Here is an 18,098-nt window from a genome sequence, read left to right on the forward strand (position 1 = left end):
TTTTGGGAACTGTAAAGAACATTTTGAGCTGCTCCTTTCAGGTGTGGTGCAGTGCCCCTCCTGCAAGGAGCAGCAGAGCCAGAGCATAAAGGTCTGTGTGAACTGAAACCTAGGGAAAGAGGGATGGCTGGATGGATGGATGGATGATGGATGGATGGATGGATGGATGGACGGACGTGTCAGGAATATTAATCCACAAACACCAGAGGTTTCTGTCCGGAAAGGAGACATTTTATTTGAACAAAGGGAGAGGCCATGGGGCATTCCCTGGGGTTTCTCAAATTTTTTGAGGACACAGCCTCCCTTTTTATCCCAATTTCCCAGCTGCATTTCCCTCTCTCGTTCCCCATTGGCTGAGGTACTTGAAAGGTGCAGACTTCCCGGAACTCCTGATACCTGAGATTCCCCTCTAATATATAACCCCCCCTTTTAATTTTTAATTCTTACAGAATTCATGGTTTTTCCTCATTGCTTCTTTCATCTTTCAATATCCAATTTCATTTATCAGCAAACCTACAGTTTGTTTGTAAAGGCAAATATATTTTTTTTTCCCCATTCATCAATCAGTGGAATCTTTCCCGTTGTTTCTTTTATCTCTCAGTGCTAGTCTTACCTACCATCAGACCCACAGCTTGTTTGTAAAGACAAATCTGTCATTCCTCTCGGATGGATGGATGGATGGATGGATGGATGGATGGATGGATGGATGGATGGATGGAGGAATGGATGGGTGGATGGATTAAACAGCCCCTCCAAGAGTGCCAGCAGCCCACTAAGGTGCACCTGTCACTGTGGGAACTCCTTAAAATCTCTGCTTTCTCAACAGTTTTTGTTTGCTCAGCAGGCAAACCCAGGAAACTTATCTAGATGTTTGAACTGCACCAAGCTATGTACAAAACTGAAAGAGAAGAGCATGGCAAATTAAAACAGGATTTATCAGAGAGCTTTCTAATTAATCCTCCATCCTCCAATTGATGGATGCAAGCCAACCCTACAACTGTTACACCTGCCTGGCTCTGTCAAGGTTGTGATTTGATCCTCAGACAAAACATTCCCGTCTCAAGAGATCTGGAATTGACCTTTAAAGTACCTGCTGAGGATGGGGCCAGGCAGCAGTGTGTGGCTGGTGAATTTAGTCCAGAGCCTCTGGGCATTACTGAACATGGCAGCAGAAGAGACCTGAGGGACAGCTGTGCAGGATTCACATCTCAACAGCTCCTCAAAAGCACACATCTGGAGCTGCACACAGCTGTGGGAAAGGCCCAGGCCAAGCCAGCAGTCACAGTAACTGTTCAGGAAACAGAGCTTTGTAGTGTCTAGAGGCAGCCTGACCAGAGAGGATTTGTCTTGAGAAGTCAGTGCCAGCAGGACCACTGTTTCTGGGGTGTTGTGACAAGCACCATGACTGACACCACCAAAGAGGGGGCTGCTGGCAGGACAAGAAATACATTATTCTGGGCTGCACAGGAATACATAAACCAGAGAGAGTCACACTGGCATCAAACACAACTGGTGACAGGTAAGAGCTGAGTGGCCCAGTGCCCTGTCCCTGCTGAGGCTTGGTGATGTCCTGCTGCAGGCCTGGGCTCCTGGAGCACACAGCCAGATGTGGATAAATCAACATCTTCAGTCCCAAGGGGACACAGTGAAAGATACCAGATCATGCTTTGCTTACAGAAGGTGCCCAGTACAACCAGTGGAGCCCTGGAGTACAAGCAGCACACAGCCCACACAGATGAGCCTGGCATCCAGAGGGATGTGACACCCCTGATCTTACAGGAGGTCTCAGAAATCACATGAGCTCAGCTTTCACTGATGTTTCCCTCACTTAAGGGTGTGCAAGACCATTAACACCCCCACGAGTTATCCCACTGTGCATTACTATTAAAACCACAGGGGTGCTGGTCTTTATGTCAGACAGAATTCTGCAAACTATTTTTAGTTCAACTCTAAGTTCCAATTTGTCTCCTGGTGTAGTTCCATACATCATGACAGACAATATTCCATCCCAAACAAAAATCTGATACCAAAGAGATGAAAAAGCAACACTCTGAACTCTTACACCCTGGCAGCACATTCAGAAGGCAATCTCTGTCTGGTTTGTGTGATTGTTAGTCTCATCTGTTAACTATAGATCAGTTGTATGCTGCACAATCCCTGTCAACAAGGCAAATACACACATGTAAATGTGGTTGGAAAAAATCACAGTAAAATGGATATTATTGTTAAAAATAAATAAAACTGAAGACTTCTGATACTTCCCTTGTGCAGTGTCATATTTTCAGTAGTAAAATGTAGAAGTGATAATATTCTCTGTAGGAGAAATGCAAAGTGATTCTCAGCTTGCTGACATTTATGACAGGTAGGGCAGCTTGCACTTTTCTAATTATCCTCAAATGTCTCCCTCTTATTATAACAAGAAATGTGAGCTGACATTTATCCCTCATGCTGGTCACTTGCAGAGGAATCCTGCAATAAATGGCAGCTACAGGACAAGAAGAATGGTACCATTAATACCTCAGCAGGAAGGAGCATGAAGGTGACTCAGAAATAGTGCCCAGCACTGCCATGCAACCCTTCTGAGTGTGGTTTGTTTGGAGAGAGACCTGTCTGGGGGATGAGAGGTCATCACTGCTCTAATGGCACCAAAAAACTGCTTGTAAAAGTGTGGTTGTGGGCACTGCAGTCTGTCTGTTGTGAGAAGACTCAATTTGTAGTAATAAGGATGTGGAAACAAAGACATTACAGGGAATTATGCCATCTAAAGTGAGATGATACTTGCTTCAGAATGATTCCATGTGTTTTGTGGGATATTCCAGAATATTTGAAGCACCCAACATCCCACTGCTCTGCACTGCTAAGAGTCTGTCTCACTTGGAACTTGCTCTGGAAACCTGTGCATCTCCAGTCTCCTTGGGGCTGCCTGAAGAGGCAGATCCCTGCCTTGAATCCCCCCACTCAGTGCCACTAAACCCTACTGCAATACTCTGGCTTTATCCAGGTAACAGTCTAGTATGAAACAAATAGATAGTTACTGGCTTCTTAATACTTTGTGGTGGTTTTGCATTGTACTGTCTGTGTATTTTAAACCCATGATACAAACTCTAAAGGAAGCAAAACTTGCAATTAAGAACATGGAGTGGAGATGTATGGAGGGTGATGTTAATTCAGGGTGTATTTTCATTGCTTGTTTGTATTGTTCAGCACTCTCAAGTGGCCCTGTATTAAAAAAAAAAAACAACCACCTTAAGAACTGGAAAAATGATAACTGAAAAGTAGATTTTAGGCAGTTTTGATTTTCCTCAATAAGACTGGTGAATGCTATAAAAGTATTCACAAGCATTTCTCATTTTTAGCTTCTTCTATTCCTACCCCTTTCTTCACCATCCAGGAGTTCTCATGCTTTTCCTTCTTATTTTTTCCCACAAGTTCACAATGCCATCTCCTTAGGCCTTAGCACTGTCCTTCATTAAAAGTCTTCAAAAATTTATATTTTGATCAAACACTTTGGGTGGCAAACACGTTTCAAAGGGTGGCATACAGAAAAAGAAATGTGCAAATGCATTCTGATTTTTTGAGACTCTCACTGACCCATCAACCCATATGGAATATCTCAGAGTGTTATTACCCCTCAAACTTGCCTTTCTCAGGAGTGAGAATCACATTCCCCTTTTGTAGGAGTTTAATTTCTGTATGGAACACATGCTTTCCTCTAATGTAAAGTCCCTCACAGGTATCTTCATCAGGTACACAAAGCCTCTGAAAATAGCAGTCCATGTGGACAGCAGCTGTGGCACAATTCTAACTCACATCACACATGATTTATTATTCAGCAGAACCATTTCTTTTGACTCTGTTTTATGGGCATCAGAAGTGTTTTCACTCAGCATACCTCCTTTGTGCACTGTTAACACAATGGGGCTGTTAACAGGCAGTCCTTGGCTCTTAATTCCAAAACACAACATGATAAAATTAAGTCATACATGTTAATTAACCTGACAAAATACTAGTTCCATCATAGTGAGGATTGAAAATTTGTGACAGAAAACATGGCAAGAACTTCATAACATCCAAAAGCCGGGAATTACAGAATTAAAGACAGAAAATTAAACGGATTTTGGAATGTATGTACATATCACTGTGTCATAAATAGCTCAACTCTACTCTGTTACTACACAGATAAATCTATGAATCTATGAGGTAAAATCCTTGATTTCCTGGTTAGATTTCTTTTGCCCTAATTGGAGACAGATTTTAACCACTGTGTCCTATTGATAAATGTGTGGACAACTTTTGCAGATAAACTATACAGCTGCTTAAAGGCTGAAGAAATAATAAGGAAACAGATATTTCCCATGATTCTATTGTGAGAGTTTACAATAAGGACCAGTGCCTTGTGGCATTTAGTGAGGCTTTACAAATATTTGTAAATGTTGTGACTTATTATAATGATGCAAATCATCAGCTACATCTTTGGTGAGTATTGTTGACAGCACTGTAATAATCTCCTTTAGTTTCAAAAGCAGAGCACAGACCCTTCCCATACCTGCAGGCTATCAGCAGTTGTTCTGGCAGAGTGAACACCTGCTCTGTTTTTACAGAGCTCTGAGCCACCATGAGCCTCTACAAACAAAACTGGCAAATTCTTTCGTTAGAATTTAACAATAAAAATGCAGCTTAGAATTACTCAGCTCCACCCTCAAATTCAAGATAAGTAAACTGCAACAGATAAATGTTTTACATCGTTCAGTCTGGTAGCAGTAGAATATTTGACAATTCCCAGAGAGCATTATGGAATTCTACATTCAATTTTCCCCTGTATTTGTCAGAATCAGGAATAAGAATCATTGCACTTAGAAAAGGAAGCTAATTTGTATTCCCTGTCACTGACCTATTGCTGTTTATTTGAGGCCAACACTTTGCAAAAGATATGAGAAGTAAGGTTACTTCAGTGCTGTGAAGAAACAAAAATAATGTTATCATTTTGATATATTAAACAAAAAAACTGTTAATTTATGCTTATTTTTCCATTTATTCACTGCTAAATTGAATGAGTATATTTGATCTTATTTATTATTAAAATAACCAAACCTCTTTTCTGTTTATTTCTCAAAACATCTCAACAAAAAATGACTTAAAGCAGGAGGAAGTTAGGAGCATTACAGAATCTGCTGCAGACAGATCCCAGCTTCTCTTGTCTGTGTTCCAGTCTCCTGGGCACCAGGTAACAGGACTCCTGCAGGAATCACCCAAAATTATGTGCTTCACTTCAGGCGTCTATCTACAAAATTTAGGATTATTTCCTGGAATGTGGAAGGAAAAAGAGAAAATATGAATATTTTTCTAGTCTTTCTAAGTTTTAAGCATGTTTTGAATAACTGGTATTTGTCATTAATAGTACATTTTTGCACAATGGAACCGTTTAACTTTGGTTAAACAAACCTGCAAGGACTTTTCTGTTGCTATTTTTCCTTTAAAATGATGTTCTGTTGTGAGTGAGGGCTATGTTCCAGAATTCACGGGTATAACCAGTGGCCTTTTAGGCAGGATAAATGTAGGAAAGACAGGTTTCTCTGTGGAATAGCTTTAGGATCATGGCCAGAATGAACTTCTCTGGCCAAGTGCAAACTGGGAGGGACTAGGTGCTGAGTCAAGCAACTGTTTAATCCCTCCTGTGCCCGAGGAAATGTGTGTTCTTTGTGTGTTCTTTGGGAAACAAGGGCTACATCAAAGTCATTCCCCACTTCATTCTCCGTTTCTCCTAATGGAAAACAACTGACAAAATTCCAATACACACCACTTACTCAGATCAAACCCAAAAGCTTTATTCCTGATGTTCAATTCCACAGGAAGAGGTGTTCTCTAAGGTGGATGGGGTAGAAATGGGAAGGAGGCTTAAGTTTGCAAGGGATGAGATTTGAGAGATTCAGGGAAATGGCTTTGTTAAACATGCTCTGTGTCCTTACTTTGGAAAGCATTTAAATACCTGTTTGAAAGCCTTTAAATACCTGTTTAATGTTAACCAGATATGCAGGTCTCACAGGAGAGTCCTTCTGTTCTCTTGCTCTTTGTTTGTGTCCCCACCACTTGTCCCCAGCCTCCCCCGGGCCCAAGCAGAGCAGGAAGGCATCGAGTGTCATCCCATGCTGGAGCAGCAGGCTGCTGCAGCACGTGGGAGTTCTCATGGACTGTGCTTAGTGCAGATAGAAACTCCAGCAAATTTCAGCTATGAATTCTAGAAAATCTAGATTGTGTATATGAGAGATAAATGTTCTCAGAAGACTACAGGTTGGCCAAATTTGGGGTAATTCTTAGTAGGACAACAAAAAGCTGTGTCTGTGACAGCAAGGTATCATCCCTGCCCTCTTCCAGACTTGCTGAAAAAAGCTGTAAGGATCCTGTCCATGAAGGCAAACTGTTTTTTTCTTCCATAGCCACATTTTTGGCCCCAACTGAAAAAAGTTAGTTGAAAGTACAAAAGAAATCTCTGGAATGTGAGTTGGGCAGGATGGCATTCAACCTGAGTGGCCTTGACTTGGCAATGTTGTAAGAAGCTGAAAAATAGAGATTTATAGTGGGATGTGCCATTGCCAGAGAATGTTCATTATGTGTCTGTGCATGTACAGGCCCCCACACATCTGTATTATATACAGATGTACTACAGTGCTACTGCATCACTGAAGAGTTCTTAAATAGGAATATCTCCAAAGAATTATGTATATTGACAGTAAGATTGCAAAACAAGAGTTGGACATTTCAAGGATGTTAGAATTGTAGCAGAAAAATGTTCAGAGTGGCTGTGAAGTTAAATGGGTAGTTGCTATTTACAAATATGATGATTACATACTGTTACCATGGAAACTTGAGATGGAAAATAAAAAGTGACTTTAGCTTCATCTTGAAACTGCCCTGATTGGGAGGAGAACAATAGCTGACATTCCTCCAGCAGGAGACTAATCGCCTTGGAGACTCTTGAAGAATGTACAGTATGTTTTTCTGTATTTTTAGCTACTATGTAAAGTTTGAAACCTGCAAGCCGAAGATAAGGCTCGGATAAGAAACACATCTGTTGTTAGAATCACAGCACAGTATGATTTATTCTTTTTCCTACTCTATTTACTGAAACACTCACTGTTCAACATTTTCTTTTCTAAGACTACTTCAAGTGAATTTGGGTCCCGTCTAAGTCCATGGCCTGGTAATTCTCCCCAAGTACATTTTTTCATTATCTGTGTTTCTACTTTGACAAGATAATGAGTGAAGCATGCTCAAAGGATGTGACTCATTTCCATCAAAATGAGCTTCCTGAGAACCATGAAAGAGGCAGGGAGATGACAACTGGCCCTGGAAATTTTTAGGACAATTCTAAATGTGAATCAATTGCTGGTTGATAAAATAATATATATAACAATAACCGAACAGGTTATTCCTAATATAACATTTGTGAAATTGCAGTGAGCACTGAGGCTGGAAGTCAGAAGGCTGAACAGATGGTACCATCTGTCTGTCTCCTGGGAGTCACTGTGGTGCTGAAAAAGCCCTTCTGAGGCAGATGCTCAGAGCCAGAGAAGTGTTTGCTGACAGACACTCCTGCTCCACCTGGCAGTGCTGGGCTGGATCTGAGTGCAGCCAGGTATCTGCACACAGTGGAGCTGGGATGTTCAATGTGCCACTCAGAAATCGGTGAGTTCAAGGTCTCCTTGCCAGAGGCTGCAAGTTCCATTGAAGATGGGGTTCAAAGAAGGGCAGCAGACCAAGGGCTGTGGGCATGTGGATGGCCACTGAAACTTTAGGATGAGTCTCTCAATTTCTTTGATATTACCCTTTCTTCTTTACACACTAAGTTTGTTCTTTTGTTACCTACAGCAACTTACAGGCCAGTAGTTCATTTTATATGGACACACAGAGTCTAATTTACAGCAGCTGCAATTCTTGCCTATTTAATTGTAAGTGTTGTTCTTGCTACATGGAAACATTTGCAGAGCTGCTGAACTTGTATTTTTCTTCTTTTGAGGGACAAAGTCGTTTCCAAAAGTTGTGCTATTTGACAACTGAACACCTTTGGCTTTTTCACTTTTCACAGTGTTTTTGAACTTCTTCCAAATTATTGAAATTAACAACAGTGAGACATTTTCAGATGGTGATGATTCTACACTTCTGCTCTGATGGATACCTGTCTCACTCAAATACACATTTGAAGCACTTTAGCACAGAAACATCCACTAAGATTAATAAACTTAGCTTGTGAGTTTCTAGTCCAAGTGCTTATAATGGGAGAGATGAAGTCTTGAGCAGTTATTGTAGAAAAGCAAGTGACAATTATCTGCCAGACATTTCCGTGACATTTTAAAGAGAAAGTGAACATTGAGTGTACCTCGCACCTCCTCTGTGCAGTGATTTCCATTTGCTGATCAATATACTCCCCTTGGAAAGTTCAGGCAATCCACCTAAGTGCTGACACTTACATGACAGTAATAAGGCCCTACAGAGAACTGTTTTCTTTCAAAACTCTTGCCAGAACTTTGCTAGAATTGGGAGAACACGATAGTAAACAGCTCTTCCTTGTGTTGCACCTCTGTCAACCTAAAACTTTCTTTGGTCCCCAGGGCTGCCAGGCCTGGGGGCATGCACGGACAAACCTCAGTTCTTGGAACACCATTCCCAACAGCAGGGATCAGTTAATGGCTGGGCATTGGCCCAGGGCAGACATGTAAGCAAGCACAGGGAAACTGAACTTAGCTATGGCTGCCTTGGACAATATTGAATATATTTCCCTTTTCAGTGTAAAGCCCAAGCCGCCAAATTAGTGGCCTTCCTCTCATTTTTAATTACCATTTCTATGTTACCTAATGTAAATGCAGCCAATATGAGGTAAGCATATTCCCCCCACATGGCATTCTGTATTGCTTTTTTCTCACTGTTGAGCAATACCCAGGGAAATACTAGATACTGAAACTCCATTCAGTAGGGATATTTTTCATTATTTGTTCAGGTCCAGAAAACACTTTTTTTTATGAAGTTAGGCTACCCTTAATGAAATAGCTCATGTTTCATAGCCTCTACCACAGGAAAATACAGTTCTCAGCTGATGTCTTTGTTCACCATGTGCTGTTTTGCATTGTGGCTGTTTAGTGAATAAGCAAAGAGGGGCTGAGACTTCGCTGAGAATGATCCCTAAGACATTAATTACATAAAAATACTGTGTTGCTTGTCTTGATATAAACAATGTTTTCAACTGTGTTCTTTGATACTTGATGTATCTACCACATGATACTTGATGTAACTACCACACAGAACTATTTCTAGTCTTCATAATGCCATGGATTTTGCACTTCAATTTCTGAATTTTCTAACAGCTATGTTAAACATCTCAAGCAGAAACTCTTCCTACGGCTATGGAGCTAAGCAGTGCCTAGAGCACAATTCATTGTACCAAGTAAAACATGTCACATTTCAAGATAAAAACAGAACATTCCTGCTTTTCCAGAGGCTTCATGTGTATAACTAATGTATAAAGTCTGCAATTGCAACCAGAAAGCTTCTGTATCAACCTAGGGTTTTCATGCCTTTTCAAACCTCTGGAGTACATAATGCTGCTATCAGTCTTTTTTCTTTTCTTTTCTTTTCTTTTCTTTTCTTTTCTTTTCTTTTCTTTTCTTTTCTTTTCTTTTCTTTTCTTTTCTTTTCTTTTCTTTTCTTTTCTTTTCTTTTCTTTTCTTTTCTTTTCTTTTCTTTTCTTTTCTTTTCTTTTCTTTTCTTTTCTTTTTTCTTTTATCTTTTTTCTTTTCCTCTCTTTTTACATGCTGCTGGTTTCAGCAAACTTCTGCAGGAAGGTGTAATCCTTCACACTTGTGTGTGAATGCTGGGTGTTCTCATCAAGTTTAACACTGAGTGTGTGTTAGTAGTGCTTCTTTCTGTGGGGGCCTTGGCCTTGAATTCTTCATAACTTTCTTATGCTCGTGGGTTTTTTTTCTGGGGTATCCAGACTCAGTAAACTGGTCTTGGCATGAAAGTAGTACCTGACTTCCATAAACTGAATTCTGGACTAGGTGACTCTTTGTTTGCTGTATCAAAATTGCTTTGCTGGTGGGCTAATTTTACATATTCAACCCTGCCTGTCTCTAATAAAATTTTACTTTTCAGCATAGGTAGTTTACAGGATTTGACAGCTGCTGTCTTTCTACAAAGTCAGCTTTCTAGAATTATAGGGTTGGATGCTGAACTTTAGATGAACCTATTTCACTTGCTTTTCCTACTCTCAGTCTAAGAAGGTATCTAGTCACAAAATAAATATTACAAATATTACCGTCATCATACAACAGTAAGACTTAAATTTCTTTTGTTAGACAGAAGAACAATCAAATAAAGACAATTGTGTAGCACCACATATTGATGGAATGTGGCTTACAAATACCATTCAACTTCTGTAAACAGTTCACTAAGAAATTGGAGGCAGTCAATCCAATGAAAATGGATACAATAAGCCATTCACAGTTCTCTGTTGCTTTGCCCTTCAGAGTCTTGCATTTGGGCACAGGGAGAATGCTTGGTGTGGAATCTGTGTTTCCTGATGTTTCTTAATGACTATATAAAGCTCTTCTAAAGTGGATTATGTCTGGTATTCTTTCTAACATCCTTCTTCCCTCATATAACCCATACCTGGGAGGGGACATAGGGTCTCTGAGAAACTTCTCTGAGAAACTTCAATTTTGTTTGAAAAGGGGAAAAAAAAAAAATAATAACCAGAGCAAATTAATAGCTCTGGGTATCATGAGCTCCCTGTATGTCTGCAAGTATCCAGAAAATATCAGATACACCCTTTCTAAACAAGCTCTGTATTTGTGACCTTGTGGTACAAGTCTGATCAGTTCCATGGAATTTCCCCTGCACTTTCTTCCCATTTCAGCTGGCTGACCTCAGTGTCACAGGGTTTTTTTTTCTTTGCCAGTGCAGAAGCTTTCTGCAGCAAAGATTAAGAACAAAACAAACCCTTCAAAAGTGAGATCCTCATGACAGACACAGTGGCTGCAGCCCCTTGGTTCGTGCTTCAATCCAGCCCCTGTTCTGCAGCCAGCAGCTGCACTGCTGTGCCCACATCTGCAGCCCTGAGAGGCAGCTCCAGGCCATGGCAGCCTGGCTGCAGCATCAAGGGGTGCAGGGTGAAGACAGAATGCAAACACCCTCATGCTACAGGCATCTTGCAGGGTTTAGTGAACCAGAGCCTGAAGCAGGTACAGGTTTTTAAGTGAACTGAAATACATGACTAAATAGTCAATTATCTTCCTAAATAATACCTTTGAAAGTCCAAAGCAAATATGGACAAGCTACTGATAAGCACATATTGGTATGCTGCATATCCTCTGGGGGCTGTATTTCCACAACTTCTCTATTTATATAGGCAGTCAGGCACTTCTGAAGCCTTGCTGGCTCAGAACAGCCACGTCTCACCAGAGTAACAGCTCCAGCAGTGAGAACCTTTCTCTGCACAAGCGAGTTGTGATGGGCTTTGTTACACTGGATCTGGTTTTCCTGGGAAATTGGCTTTTTAAAGGAATCAGCAAAGTCTTCTCAGCTGCAGCACGCATCTTCCATCTCCGTGCTGTTTTCATAGCACTGCATGTGCCGAGTGCTGGAGGATGTAAATCAAAAGAGAATTCTCCTCAGCTGTCCCCATCCCCCTGAAAGCTCTGTTTATCCCCTGGTAAACTGAGTGCACTCAGTGTGTCACAGACATGAGAATAATTAGGCTACTGTCTCCATCCCTGCAGCCTGTACCTCGCTTTGTGCCAGCCCTGTCAGCTGAGGCTGGCAGAGATGATTCCAGCAGTGATGTTGTTTCCTTCAGCTTCGTGGTATAAAGAGTGACACCAGGAACCAGATACTCGCTTCTTCCCTAGCTGGCACTCTTTTGTTCCAAGTACAAATGGGAGTCCTATTACAACCTGACATAATTTTTGCCTCCATTTTGTGTGAAACCAAAGAGCTCCCAGGAGGTCAATGAGGGTTTCTGATGTGAGCAAGTGCATGGAGGTAAACAGAAAAAATCCACTTGCAGTTAATGGGGATGTCTGTGCTGTATTTCTGTTACAGTTGCATTAGTTGTAGAGATGATGTGTTTTATTGATGAATGAACTGTAAAAGAAAACTGACAAGTTTCTAAGTAAATTGTTGGGAATGCTTTCTATTTTCTCATAAGGAAAGGGCTTTTCTGTAGCTCCTCTAAGCAGCTCCTGCCATCATCAGCTCTTGAATTCAGAGCACAAGGGCTGGGGGTGTGAGCATTAATGCCACAGAGGTGACAGCATTAATGCCATGCAGAGAGGTTTGACTGATACAAACAGAAGGAAGATGCAAAGCACTTGGCACTCAGCTGGGCAATGGCAGCAGCCAGCCCTCAGATGGAAGTCTCCAGGAAAGATTATTACAGTGGACAAGTGCTAGGGAATTCAACTCAGCAAAAGGAAAGCCTCAAAGATGGTTATGTACCTTTAAAGGGTAATACAAGTATTAAAGCCTTCCAGCATTTTTAATGCACCTATGCTTTTACAGGGACAAGCATTATTTAGGTTATTGGGCAGAGCTCTGTGCTACTGCAAAGCAATACAATATTAATGAGTATTATACATAGTTCTAAGCCCTTGCCTCTCCCCCAAGGAAAGAGCAAGCAGCTCTTTTCCCAGGCTTTGGAGAAACGACACAGCAGTGAGGGTTGGAGGCACTGTTCAGGCTGAAGCCAAAGCTGTCTTTGAGTCAGAGTGACTGCATGACCCCCCATGCTCAGCAATCATCTTGAACCACATTTTCCAAACATTCCAAGATAGTGTAGCAAATCCTAAATCCAGGATGTTTCTACTCAGTGGTAAACCCCTCACATACCTACATTAGGAGAAGGGTAACTTTAGGGTTTCTGTTTATGCAATGGCACCCCTAAAAAGTGAAATTGAAAAGAAGAACAGTCCTAAAGAACTGAAGCTGAGATGAGTGGAAGCACTCTCTGGAAAGGCCTTTCTGTCATCTACAGGGAATCTAAAACAAGTATTCTGTCCCAGTGCCTAAATGAAGTGTCTGAAGTTTGATGGGATGAATTGGTACGCTATAAATATTTGAGAAGTGCCTCAGAAAGTTAAGAAGCAGAATGATGCATCTCCTTGGATTATTTATAACATTCATTCCTAACTGCTTCTTTAGGCACCTAATAAATTGGCAAGTCTACACTTTCAGCTACACAAATAGGGCAGCCTGAGGAAGCTTCCAGGAAATCCTATTACACGTTATAACTTGGCTGGCTTCATTTAGGCTCTGTCAGCAGTGGAATTACCACATTACAGGGGCTCAGTGTCTGACAAAGAAAAGGGCACCATGAAGGGAGTCAGAAATGAAATGTTTCCAGATTAGTGATTGTCATGGATTCATTGAATTTGAAACCAAAAGCCATGTTCACACAGGTATGCAGCATGTTTCCCTTCACCTTCAGAGCATGCCTTCCAGAAAGCTGGCCCACTTTGAATTTGAAACTTTAAAGAATGACCAGGGAGCAGAAGCAGTTTATTTCAGGAATTACTCATTATGCTACTGCATCAAAACCACCAGTTAAAGTACTTTCTCTGCAATGCAAGAATCTCAACACTGATGTAAGGGCTTTCAGGTTGTGCCATGCAGAAATTTTATTTAGAGGTGGAGTATTATAATTTCAGAGCCCCATTAGTTTAGATACAAATACCTCAGAGCTCCAGAGAAGTTAGAGCAAATGTGAAGATGTGATGTGTTTGTTGTAAATGCTGTTGTAAAATAAATGGATACCTGGACTTTGTTTTTGGTTCCAGGTCTCTGAGGAGTTGTCATGTGCCAGTTGACAGAAGCCAATCCTTGCTGAACATGAGGACTGGGGATATGTTTTTTTCCTGCACTGGCCTAATGCTTTGATTCAGCACTGACACCTATCAGTTTGAACAGTCCCAGCAAAGTGCCTGAAGTAAATACCTCTGATATGCTGAATTAGGACTGCTGGATCTTAAATTGTGCTAATTCTGAGGCAACATGAACTCTCTCAATATGCCTTAAACTTTGCAAGTGCTTGTTCTCCAGTAATTTTTTCTCTTATTTCTATTACAGTAGGGCCTGGCCGAGACCAAACCCCAGTGTATAAGGGACCACACAAAACACAGCAGGAAAAATTCATTTCCCACAGATCTTACATTTTTCTGAAAGTTTTGGACTTTTTTAGAGTTGACTGACATTTGAACAAAGAATGTTTGAAATGTACCCTTCATTCTTATAGCTTTGGCAGAAATTATTTCTTTGAAGACATAGGTGTTGTTTGAATGTTATGGTGGTTGGAAACCAGACAGTGCACCTTGAAATACAGACACAGCTGACAAGAAAACCACAGTGAAACCACAATCCCTGAAATCTATCTATCCACCTATCACTCTATCTGCTTTTCTTGCTTGAATGGTTTTGGAAAACAGCTTTCTGCTTTGGAGCCAACTTATTAACCTGCTCAAAGTAAATAAACAGCACTTTATCTGGTGAGCTGGTCACAGAGATGGGTTGCATTAACCCTTTTTGTACAACTCTGTTAAATAAGTTACTGGAGGAGGGGCTGCCTCTGTGTACACACAGAGACATGCCCAAGCCCCTGCCATTACTGTGACACAAACAACAGCAGAACTTCCAATTTCTGCTTGTTGTTAGATCATGAGTCAAGTCATGCAAAGAGCTTTCAGTGTGTGCTCAGAAGCCTTTTCTAGACAGATGAGGTTTTCAGCAATTGATCCACACACTGTTAAAATCAGTTGTATATTGCCTCTATGCCTGGAGCTTAATTGTCTCCATCACTGTTTTCTGGTGAATGCTTTCTGCAAGGTACATAGGAATTGTCAAGTAATTGTCTCCAAAGCTTTTGTATAAGCAAAGAACGTGATATGGAGACTACTATCCTCCTAGATTTACAAACTACTGCAGGAACAGGCATTCTATAGTATTTTTCACTACATTCTAGCGCTGGTCTGACACATTAACATAGAGGAAATACCTTCATGTGCTTCAAATGGAAATCTTCACAATTCTCATTTTGCTTGCATCTTACAATTAGCTGCCAACACTTCCAGACCTGACACAGTACGGGAATAAGAGAGAACATTTATGCTCTGATTCAAAACCACTTTAGCAAAGTTCAGACTGCCAGACACTTCTGTCATGTTAGTGGTGAGGCAGAGAAGGGATGTCTCTTAGTTCAGCCTAGGCATTTACTTCCATCCTTTGTGCTTTTCTAGAAAAAGCAAACCTAGGTGCAGGCTGGAAAGGAGCTTCCATGCAGTCAGATCTATGTATGGAACATTGCAGCTTGATATGCAATCTGTAGTTGTGCTCAGACGAGTAAATTCACCTGATTGCTTGAATTCTCTGTTCTAACTCTTGCATCCCACAGGTCTAGAAGTTCTTTGCTTCAATATCTGTGTACGTGCAAAATATCCAGTCCCAGAAGTGACAGAGTGGGGGTTTGAAAAGAAAAAGAATAAATGAGAAAGATCATTCAGAAGACCTAAATACAAAGGGGTAGATGAAGAGAGACACTTGTGAGACACACTTCCATGCTGGCCTTTTCCTTGTCTGGCAGGAGATAGTTTGCTCCTGGTTTGTCTTAGCAACAACAATTGGGTAGCAGCCCTTGCACTGCAATGTGGTCAGAAGACCTCAGTGGGAATACACAGCTTGGCAGAAATTATTCTTAGCAAAGAATTCTGAGTACCTGGGTTTGGGCATGTGGAATGCACTGGCTCTCTTACAGGGCCCTGGTTTTGAAAAATAACTGTTAAATTTCCTATAATCACTTGGAAAAAAACAGAATACCTCAGTATATCTTAGCTGTAAAATAAAATACCACCAGTCAAGCAGCTCTACTCCTAGCCAGAGCTCCTGCTGCTTAATCAAAAGGCATGTACAGGCTTCTGGGAGAGGCAGGTATTGGAGTCTGTCCCTGGGAAAAACAGAAATCAAACAAAAGCACATCCCACACATATCCGTGTAGCACACAGCACACTAATTCCCAAGAGGCAATGGATTTTCATCTTCCACTTCATGTCAGTGTTTTAATGTCTGACTACTGGAAGAGAAGGGGAAAAAATATGGGGCCTAGTGCAAAAGCCTCGGAAGCCATGGTGATTTCTACTGATTGCAATGTTTGGCAGGTTGGGTTTCAGAGGGCAGATTCAATATGCATTTGAAGACAAATAGAACAACAGTAAGATGAGGGAATTGATTTTTAACTTACCAGTTCCAGCAAGCTTCAAGAATTAAATTAGGCAAAGCAGATGCCCCCTTACCAACAGTTCTTTCAAAGTCCAAATCACAAGCAGCACATAACTGAAGATAAGGTTAAAAAATAGTCCCAGACTAAAATATAGATTGGGAGCTTCTCTGCTGGTGGCCATTGGACTGTGGCAATCTGATGAGGAAACACAAATATTTGCTGGTTTGGCAAGGGGAGATGTAAATCTCCCACAGTGGCACAGATTTTCTAGGTGACTGCATCTAATTCTTACTGTCCCCGTGCTTTAGTCCCTCAGTGAAAATGAAGTGTAATTATTCTTTTGATCTTTTCTTTCCTTGACACGTCTTTCTTTTGGCTATGACTGTAAATCTTCTCCTTTGTGCATGTAGCCCTGTCTTTAAATTTTCATGGAACAGTACAGCCAATGTAAAGGTGAGAGTCAAAGCTTAGATAATTGAGAGGAAACGCTCCCACTGATGCTGGCTGGCTGTCAGGCCCAAACACAGTTATTAATGGAAACAGAAATGTTTTGTATTAGGTTTTTCTTCTCTTCCCTTCAGAATGGCTGCAAAGAGACAGGAACTTTTCTGCAAGTTTCAAAGGATCTAACCCATCCCTGATAATCCCACACCTTTCAAAACTGCCTACAAATAAAAGCAAGATCCAAACCTCCAAACAGGCCACATCAGTGACAATGAAATGGCTTTCTAGTGGCATGACCTGCAGGGATGTCTGATAAGCATGTGGTCTTTCTCCTGCCACTTTGTTTTTAATCAGATCTGAACAATGGAAGCTGACAATGAAATCCCAGAGTCTCATCCAGAAAGTTCCTCAGCTTTTGGCTGGTCTTTTTGTGTGTCTGTTGTTCTCAGTGTACTCTGCAATCTGTTTCCAGAGAGCTACACTGGCCACCAGGAAGCTGCAGATGCCTCTTATTTGAATGTACCTGTGTATGCTGTTTCCTCTGTAGCAAGTGTCTGAAGAGGTCACTTCATTGCAGAAATGAGGTGTCTGGAGTGCTCCACAAACTGCAGGCCAGGAGGAGGCAAAGGAGAGCAAGCATGGTTTCAGTTAGAGGTCAAGGAGGAGCATCCTCTACCTTTGCCACAGCCTTCTCTCACCCTTGCTGTCAGTATGCAAGAGCTAATCCTTCTCAAGCCTGAGCTGACAGATTTTTCTACGAAAATACACTTTTTCTAAGGCATTTGAGTTCTTGAATTGCTCTGAAATAGTTCTGTCAACACATCTGTTGATCACATCCCCTTTAGCAAAATCCAGGTCTTAAGGTTAATGGCAGCTGGGAAGCCAGGAGGCACAGCCCTTCCTGTGTGACTGCAGTCACTGTGTGCCTCCATGATCCCTGCTCAGGGAGGGTCATCCCAGAGCATGTGCCTTGGGATTGTGTCCAGAGGGGTCTGGATTATCCCTGGGGAGGGAGACTCTGCACCAGCTCTGGGCAATCTGTTCTAGTGAGCAAGCACTGAAAAGGAAGAAAGTTCTTCCTCATGTTCAGGAACTTCCTGAGCATCATTTTCTGCCCATTGCCTCTTGCCCTATTGCTTGGCACCGCTGAGAAGAGCCTGGTTCCACCTTCTTGGCACCCCCTTTAAATGTTTACACACAGTAATGAGATCCCCTCTCAGGGGTCTCTTCTCGAGGCTGAACAGACCCAACTTCCTCAATCTTTCCATGTAATACAGATGCTCAAGTTGATGGCTTGTTGGGGCTACCTAAAAACACAGGCCAGACAAAATTAAAGGAATAACCAGCAGATGTATTTATTGAAGGACCTTCAGGTACATTTCAGGCAGCTCCCCCAGGTGCC

The sequence above is a fragment of the Sturnus vulgaris genome, chromosome 10, assembly GCF_052056855.1.
Source record: "Sturnus vulgaris isolate bStuVul1 chromosome 10, bStuVul1.hap1, whole genome shotgun sequence".
In the NCBI taxonomy this organism is placed as follows: domain Eukaryota; kingdom Metazoa; phylum Chordata; class Aves; order Passeriformes; family Sturnidae; genus Sturnus; species Sturnus vulgaris.